The sequence below is a fragment of the Camelus ferus genome, chromosome X (assembly GCF_009834535.1).
Source record: "Camelus ferus isolate YT-003-E chromosome X, BCGSAC_Cfer_1.0, whole genome shotgun sequence".
NCBI classification, from domain to species: Eukaryota; Metazoa; Chordata; class Mammalia; order Artiodactyla; family Camelidae; genus Camelus; species Camelus ferus.
In genome coordinates this window covers 28,736,986-28,746,077 of record NC_045732.1, presented here as the reverse complement: position 1 = coordinate 28,746,077, position 9,092 = coordinate 28,736,986, and the positions used below count along the sequence as shown (strand labels likewise).

General features: G+C 38.0%; 1 non-coding gene across 1 annotated transcript; it reads right to left on the bottom strand.

Moving 5' to 3' along the window:
- Window positions 1–5,760: 5,760 nt before the first annotated feature.
- Window positions 5,761–5,924, bottom strand: LOC116662356. The gene has a single exon (XR_004318391.1). It is a non-coding gene; the product is annotated as a U1 spliceosomal RNA (small nuclear RNA).
- Window positions 5,925–9,092: the final 3,168 nt, after the last annotated feature.

Genomic DNA, 9,092 nt, shown 5'->3' with positions numbered 1-9,092 from the left:
GATTGCAGCCTTTGGGAGACACAGGCAACAAAATTTATTCCAGGTGGGTGAGCATGGCCTATTCCTATCTCTTGAATGCCTGCTGCATGTGAATTTGCCATCCACACAGTTCATATTAACTGTGTTTAATAATAACTAGTTGCTCAAACTTCCTAGACCAGCAGTTTTTAATACAGAATTCAGATAAAATGGGATTCAGTGACGACCCATGAATCCCGATTGTGTAAGAAACTGTGTGTGTGCATACACACTTTTTTTGCACTGTGGCTGAACCTACCAATGGATAGACAATACCCTTTCTCCCTGTTTTTGTTACTATAAATACAGATTTTATTCTGTCTGGAATGTGCTTGGCCAAACAGTGCATGTGTCAATTTTCTCACTTCTCTTCTAACTAGGATTGTCCAATGAGCATTAAGTGCAAGATCTTGATGCGACTTTAAGTCTCCTTAAGAATGATCAGACAGCAGGCATGTGTTCTTTGTCCTTTTACCTTTCCATCTGTCTTCATTTTCACTACCTGGAATGCAGACGTGATGGTCGGAACTCTAGCAGTCATCTTGGGATTTTTAAAATATCAAGTAATTACATTATTTTTAATATTTTTATACTGAGGTAAAATTTATGTACAATGAAACATTCAGATCTTAAGTATACTGTTTAGTAAGTTTAGGCAAATGCATATCAAGAACCGTAATATTTCCATCACCCCAGAAAGAACCCTCATGCCCTTTCTCAGTCTATTCCCACACCCTACTAAGAAGCAACGGCTATTTTCTGATTTCTATTTCCATAGGTTAATTTTTATCCATTTAGAATTTCATGTAGAGGGATCATGGTTGGTATGTACTCTTTTTTTTTTTGCATCTGGCTTCTTACACTTAGCATATTTTTGACATCCATTCATATTGCTGCATGTATCAGTAGTTGTCTTAGTCAGTTGAGCTGCTATAACAAAAATACCACAGACTAGGTGGCTTAAACAATGAATATTTCTTTCTCACATATCTGGAGGCTAGGAAGTCCAGTCCAAGATGAAGTTGCCAGCAGATTTGGCATCTGGTGAGAACCCTCTTCCTAGTTTGCAGACGGCTACCTTCTTGCTGTATCTTCACATGGCCAAGAGAGAACATCTTTCTTATGCAACAGAGATCAATAGAGCCTGCCAAGTTGAAAGTATTTACTATCTGGCCCTTTACAGAAAATAATTGTCAACCTTTGTACCACTACAACATGGGAGAAGGGGGCCGCAATGAAGTGCTGAGTACTGGATCAATATGGGAGAGAGGTAAGAATTCTGGAGGCTGCATCCACTGGTTCCAAACCCAAGGAAGAACATTTATAGGTTCTGGTTCAGTAGCAAATTATTTGACAATATATCAAATGATGTGGCCCGGCTATAAGCAGTTATTGAGCTTCTTTTCCTTTTTCTTCTTTCTTTTTGCTACTATAATTGGCTGTATGCAATAATTTAGATTGATATAGTTCTTACTTCCCTAAGGTAGATGATATTAACGTGAAGAACGTGAGAAATCACATGATCAACAGAATAAGAATGCTAAACAGCTAGTATTGAGATACCTTTGCAGAGCATCCTAATCCCTTCACTCTGACTTCATGTTAACTAAGCAATTAAAAAATCAATTTCTTGAACTCATTCATGGATTAAAGAGCAAACACAAATGTATGCTCCTTGACCAACTACAGCTCCCTCTGTGAAATAAAATCATTGACTTCCTGATTCAGATTGGTTTCATGTGACCTTGGAGGTGTGAGCCTGTTTTCTTTGGGCCTAAAGAAATAAGGTAAACAGTAAATACTGAAATCTAAGAAAAGCCCTAATGGTTAGCAAAAAGACTATAGCTCTGGGGCCAAATGGGATAGTTTACTGTTTTTGCAATGTTTACTAGTTTTGTGACTTGGAGAAAGAGATTTCACCTCTCTATGCCTCCCAATGTGGTTTGTTCTTTTAAATGAAATAGTACACTGAAGCCCTTAACCTAAAGCCAGAATAGAATAAGCACTTTATAAACAAAGTTCCCTTCTTTATCTTCTATGTGTAGCGTTGAGATCAGACTTTGAACAACACTGCTACGGGCTGAAGTGTCTCACCCCCAAATTCATACACTGGAATCCTTACCCCTAGTGTAATGATACTTATATCTGGGGTCTTTGAGAGGTAATTAGGTTTAGATGAAGTCATGAGGGTGGGGCCCTCATGATGGGATTAGTGCCCTTACAAGAAGAAACACTAGAGAGCTTGTACTTTCTCAGCAAGCACACAAAGAAGAGGTCATGTGAGCACACAGTGAGACAGCTGCCACCTACAAGTGAAGAGAAGAGATCTCAGAATGAAACCTACCTTGCCAACACCTTGACCTTGGACTCCCCAATCTCCAGAACTGTGAGAAAAATAATGTCTGTTGTTTAAAACACCCAGTCCATGGTTTGTAATGGCAGCCCAAGCTAAGACAAACTAACCCAACGAAGCCCAGTTTTGAAAAACTCTCCCAATTCCCACTTGTGCCCACTCTTAAGGGTTTTATGGTAGACGTGGTAATTTAAGGAGCAATTTCAATAATTTGTACTTTTATATTGTCTGAAAGAGGGAACACTCACCAGCTATTCATTTTCTTGTCATTCTCTACTGATTCACTGTTTCCTTTATCTTTTGAGCTATTTTAAGCCATTAAGAGATGTTTTAAATTCCAAAGAGTTGAGCTGGGCCTGCTACCTGTGGGTAGTAAGCCTCAAACTGCATTTTATTGGAAGTCCAACTAAAGATGAGAGTGGTGTTTGGGCTAAGGATATAATGGATTGAGAGGGTTATGTGGGCTTTTTAAAAAATAGACTTTATTTTTAGAGCAATTTAAGTTCACAGCAGTACTGAGCACAAGAGATTTTCCATATACTTTTTGCCGCTGCAGATGCCCAGCCTCCTCTATTATCAACATCTTGCACTGCACTGCTACATTTGTTATAACTGATGAATCTACACTGACACATCATTATCACCCAAAGTCCAGAGTTTACATTAAGGTTCCCGCTTGGGGATGTACCTTCTATGAATCTGGACAAATGGATTATGACATGCATCCACCATTATATCACACAGAGTAGTTATACTACCCTAAAAACCATCTGTGCTCTGCCTCTTCATCCCTCTGGGACCTGGTTTTTGGGAAGTTTACAGATTCTGATTCAGAAACAGAATGACAAAATGTCTGATTCAAAAACTCAAAGCCCCTGGTAAAATGTACTGTTGTTTTTCCAATAAATACCATCTTGGTCAGTAGCCAGGTCAAGGCATTTCAGGTATACTTGTTTGAATATGGGCTTTTGAAATTTCAACAGTGTTAGCTGTGAATATTTCTACTTTTGCCATTTAGTGTTTACATTCAATAAAAAAGTTTCATTTAGATCTTTTTGCTCCTTTCCCACCTTTTAATTGAATCAGGGGCTAGACCTAACACTGATGCCTGGTCATGATAGAAGGTGACTGAGATAAGCCTAAAACTTGCCCACAAAACCCTGATTATTTACAGTCAGTGAGTTATGTGGAAACATGTTTTTCCTTCATATCTAAATAATCCACACAAATTATATAGAAGTTTATTCTTGCATTTAAAAAGTTCTATGAGGTACGGGAGGGTTATATGTTAGAATGTGGTTTCTCCATTTCGCCCCTACTGTGTACCAAAACAAAATTTTAAATATTTATTTGCTTCTTTAATATAGTGCGTAAAATGTAGTAACACACAGTGGAGGAAAAGGCTGTAAACACTGTCAGTCTCCAGAACTGAAAGTTTCTCTGAAAAATTTGGGAAATTGATCATAACTCCACTCACTGATTGTAAACTCCACAAAGGCAAGGATTTTGCCCTGTTCTCCTGTTTATGGATCTATCCCAGTGTCTGGAGCAGTGCTTGCAGAGTGGCTACTCAGTAAGTACTTGTAAATGAAGGAAGAGATAATGAAACAAAGCGTATGCATTTGTTTGGAAAGAGACATTTTTTCCTAACATTAAATACTAGAAAAAGTTTAGGTTTTTTTTTTCTCAAGGAATTAAATGTACAAATTAATGCCTTTCATACAGCAAGAAGCTTCCTTTTGGCCATTTGTCATATAAGCTCTTGCATGACAATAATCCAAGAAAGGATACAACATTAAAATATTTTAATGCATTAAACATAAATCTAGGAAAATGAGCAGGGCTGGCTTCATGGGTATGAGGCTCATACAGCCACACAGAGCCCCCTTTTTCAAAGGGCTTGGTTTAATGCTCTACTGTTGCCATCTTGAAAATGTTAAAAATTTTCGAACAAGAGGTCTAGTACTTTCATTTTGCATTGGGCACTACAAATTACGTAGCTAGTCACAGAACTGAGTTTATATATTACAAGGCCACGACGTGCTAACTTATTTAAAACAGAGTTAGAGGAGCTGAAGAAATGTAAATGAAAATTTTCAGTTCTATAATTTGTTAATTAAGACTGCCGTGCCCACATAAGATAGCTCTAGATGGCCTGGAAGTCTCTAGAAATAGGCAAGTTGTTTCACATAATAGGAGAAATGTAACCAAAAAAAAAAAAACGACAAAATTTTGGAAATCATAATATGACATGATGTCTTTCCTGGTGCCAATTTTGCCCTTATTCCCTAACCTTCTTTATTTAGGTTTACAATTTAAAAAATAGAAAAAGTTTTGGGGGGATTTAAAGACGTACCTCTGATTGTAGATCCTCCTAATGTCTCACAAAAAATATTCTAATGAATATTCACACATTATAACACCTTAAAAACAGCTAAGAATAAAGATGAACAGATATGCTATTGCCAAAATCTGGGAGAAATTTCTTATAATGCTATGGCTTATGATAGTGGATTAAAAAAATTCCTCATCCATGCTTTGGTTCAGTAGGCAGGGCAACCCAGACAGAAGATAGGAAGACATTTTATTCCCCTTCCACTGTAGCCTGAAACCTCAGAGAGTCTAGGGTCTATACCAGTAGAAAACATTCATGTACTAAGAGGAAGAAAAAAAGAAATGTAACACATCACTAAATGTAACACATCACTAATGTCCCTTAGACTGAGTTTTTTTAATAATCAGTTGTCTAAATTGTACTTAAGGCAAGAACAGAAAGTTATCAAGTTTAAAACTGGACTTTGTAAGGAATATGTAAACTTGCTGAATGAAGTTATCAGCTGTGTTAGAAAGTTAACATGCTGCTATGAAAATGAAGGAGCCTGACTTGATTTCTGCCTTAGGTGAAAGGGCCATTTCAGGGTAACTGGGACCACAGCCAGATTCTAAAAAACAAACTGGAGATACAGCAAAAATGGCTTTTTTTGGGGTCACTGTTATCACCATGATCTCCTTCTCTGTAATATGGGACCACGTTTTATGACGGCTTTAGAATTCTGGGCTTCATACAGGCCTTGTGATATATCCCTAATTTCCAGGTTGTCCTGTGTTGGGGGTAAGGCTGCCAGCCCCTGAGACTGAGGTGGGCAACAAACTGTTACCAAGAAGGTCAATGTCTTGTGGAGGGGTGACCTCAATCTGAGCCTCAGTTTCCTCATCTATAAAATAAGAACAGCAGCACCTGCCACAAATATTTGTTACGAGGATTGTATAAATAAAACATGTATGTAAGTATGTATGTTTGTATCTAAATATTTTTAAGTGAGTAGATGCTCAATAAACACAAATTTCCTTCCCAATCTACCTTTCATTTTTCTTCTTCTTTTTTTTAATAGGGGAAAGTGCGAACGCAGTCCCCCGCTACCAAAAATTATGCAGTCGAGTTTCCCACACTTGGGGAAATCGCAAGGGTCAGCATATCCAGAGGGCAATGGATAAGCCTCGCCCTGGGAAAACCACCTTCGTGATCATGGTATCTCCCCTGACAGGTAAGTATCCCAAACTACCTTTTCTAAAGTATTATTTCTCATGGATCTTTCCCCTGCATACCATTATACCTTCCAAATGTATTCTGATAAAATTAAAGCCAATATATTTAATTTTTTCACTTAGCAACTTTATATATTCTGGAAGTTTTAATCAATGTAATTTTCTATTCGAATCACATAACTTTTCCCATGAATCATACTCTTTTTCATTCTTGTATATAAAGGCAATATTGCTCTGTGTTACAAGGATGGGCTCAGGAGTCAGACTTTTTTGGTTCACATCCCAGCCCTACCACTTATTAGTTGTTTGATATTGAGTACAATCCTGGTGCTAATTCTGACATGTTTTTTTCCCCACACCAAGCAGTTCTCTGATACTAGCTGGGTGTCCTACAATTCAACTTAATTCTGACACTATATACCTAGAGATAGCATCGGATCCCACAGGTTAAGGGCTCAGTTCCATAAGACCGCTCTCCCACTCAACTTCAGATGCCAATCGAAAGTCCAGGTTGTCACCTGTGCTTCTGACCTGCCAGCTATAGACTGGAAGTTCCAACAACCCCCTCTCCTTGGTTTTGATTTACTTGCTAGCATGGCTCACAGAACTCAGAGGAAAATTTTACTTAGTAGATTACTGGTTTATTACAAAAGGATATAATTCAGGAACAGTTAGATGGAAGATGCATAGGGCAAGGTATGGGGAAAGGATGCAGAGCTTCCATGCTCTCTCAGCAGTCCACTCTCCCCAACCAGGAAGAGTTGTCTCTGAATACCATCCTTTTGGGTTTTTATGGAGGCTTTGTTACATAGGCACAGCTGATTAAATCACTGGCCATTGGCTATTGAATTCAACCTCCAGTTCCTCTCCCCTCTTTGGAGGTCACAGGGCTGGGGTTAAAAGTTCCAACCCTGCAACCACAAGGTTGGTTCCCTTGGCAATCAGTCTCTATTCCTAGGTGCTTTCTAAAAGTCACCTCACTTACATTTCCCTGATGGTTACCAATGTTGAGCATCTTTTCATGTGCCTGTTGGCCACCTCCATTTCCTCTTTGGAAAAATGTCTACTCAGTTCTTCTGCCCATTTTTAAATCAGATTATTTGTTTTTCTGATGTTGAGTTGTATGAGTTGAGTTTATATATGTTGGATATTAACCCTTTATTAGTCATATCATTTGCAAATATCTTCTCCAATTCAGTAGGATGTCTTTTTGTTTTGTTGATTCTGTGCAAAAGCTTTTAAGTTTAATCAGGTCCCATTTGTTTAGTTTTGCTTTTGTTTGCTTTCAGAGACAGATCCAAAATAACATTGCTGTGATTTATGTCAAAGAGTGTTCTGCCTATGTTTTCCTCTAGGAGTTTTACAGTATTCAGTCTTACATTTAGGTCTTTAATCCATTTTGAATTAATTTTTGTATATGGTGTTAGACAATGTTTTAATTTCATTCTTTTACATGTAACTGTCCAGTTTTCCCAGCACCACTTATTGAAGAAACTGTCTTTCTCCATTGAATATTCTTGCTTCCTTTGTCACAGATTAATTGATCATAACTGTGTGGGTTTATTTTTGGGTTCCCTATTCTGTTTCATTGATCTATGTGTCTGTTTTTGTGCCAGTATCACAGTGAGATAACACCTCACACCAGTCATAATGGCTAATATCAAAAAGAACACGTAACAAATGTTGGTGAGCATGTGGAGAAAAGGGAACACTTGTACACTGCTGGTGGGAATGTAAATTGGTGCAGCCACTGTGAATAACCATATGGAGGTTTCTCAGAGAACTAAAAATAGCACTACCATATGACCCTGCAATTCCACTCCTGGATATATATCCCAAAAAACTAAAAACACTAATTCGAAAAGATACATTCACCCCAATGTTCACAGCAGCATTATTTACAATTGCCAAGGCATGGAAACAACCTAAGTGTCCATCAATGGATGAATGGATAAAGAAGAGGTGGTATACATATGATCCAGCAATCCCACTCCTGGGCATATATCCAGAGAAAACTCTAATTTGAAAAGATACATGCACCCCAATGTTCACAGTAGCACTATTTACAATAGCCAAGACATGGAAGCAACATAAATGTCCACTGACAGATGACTGGATAAAGAAATTGTGATACACACACACATACACACACACACACACAAAAACACACAATGGAATACTACTCAGCCATAAAAAAGAATGAAATAATGCCATTTGTAGCAACATGGATGGACCTAGAGATTATCATACTAAGTGAAGTAAGTCAGACAGAGAAAGACAAATATCATATGATATCACTTATATGTGGAATCTAAACAAAAATGACACAAATGAACTGATTTACAAAACCGAAAAAGACTCACAGACATAGAAAACAAATTTATGGCCACCAAAGGGGAAAGAAGCAGGGAGAGATAAATTAGGAGTTTGGGATTAGCCGATACTAACTACTATATATAAAATAGATAAAGAAGAAAGTCATACTCTTCTGCACAGCAAAAGAAACCATAAGTAAAAAAAAAAAGACAACCTACGGAATGGGAGAAAATTTTTGCAAATGAAACCGACAAAGGCTTGATCTCCAGAATACGTAAGCAGCTCAAATGACTTAATAAGAAACAACCAAACAACCCAATCCAAAGATGAGCAAAAGACCTAAACAAGCAATTCTCCAAGGAAGACTTACAAATGATCAAAAGGCACATAAAAAAATGCTCAATATCACTAATTATCAGAGAAATGCAAATCAAAACTATGATGAGGTATCACCTCACACCAGTCAGAATGGCCATCGTTCAAAAATCCACAAATGACAAATGCTGGAGAGGTTGTGGAGAAGGTGGAACCCTCCTGCACTGCTGGCGGGGATGCAGTTTGGTGCAGCCACTGTGGAAAACAGTATGGAGATTCCTCAAAGGACTAGGAATACACTTACCATATGACCCAGGAATCCCGCTCCTGAGCTTATATCCAGAAGGAACCGTACTTCAAAAAGACACCTGCACCCCAATGTTCATAGCAGCACTATTTACAATAGCCAAGACATGGAAACAGCCTAAATGTCCATCAACAGATGACTGGATAAAGAAGAGGTGGTATATTTATACAATGGAATACTATTCAGCCCTAAAAACTGACAACATAACGCCATTTGCAGCAACATGGATGCTCCTGG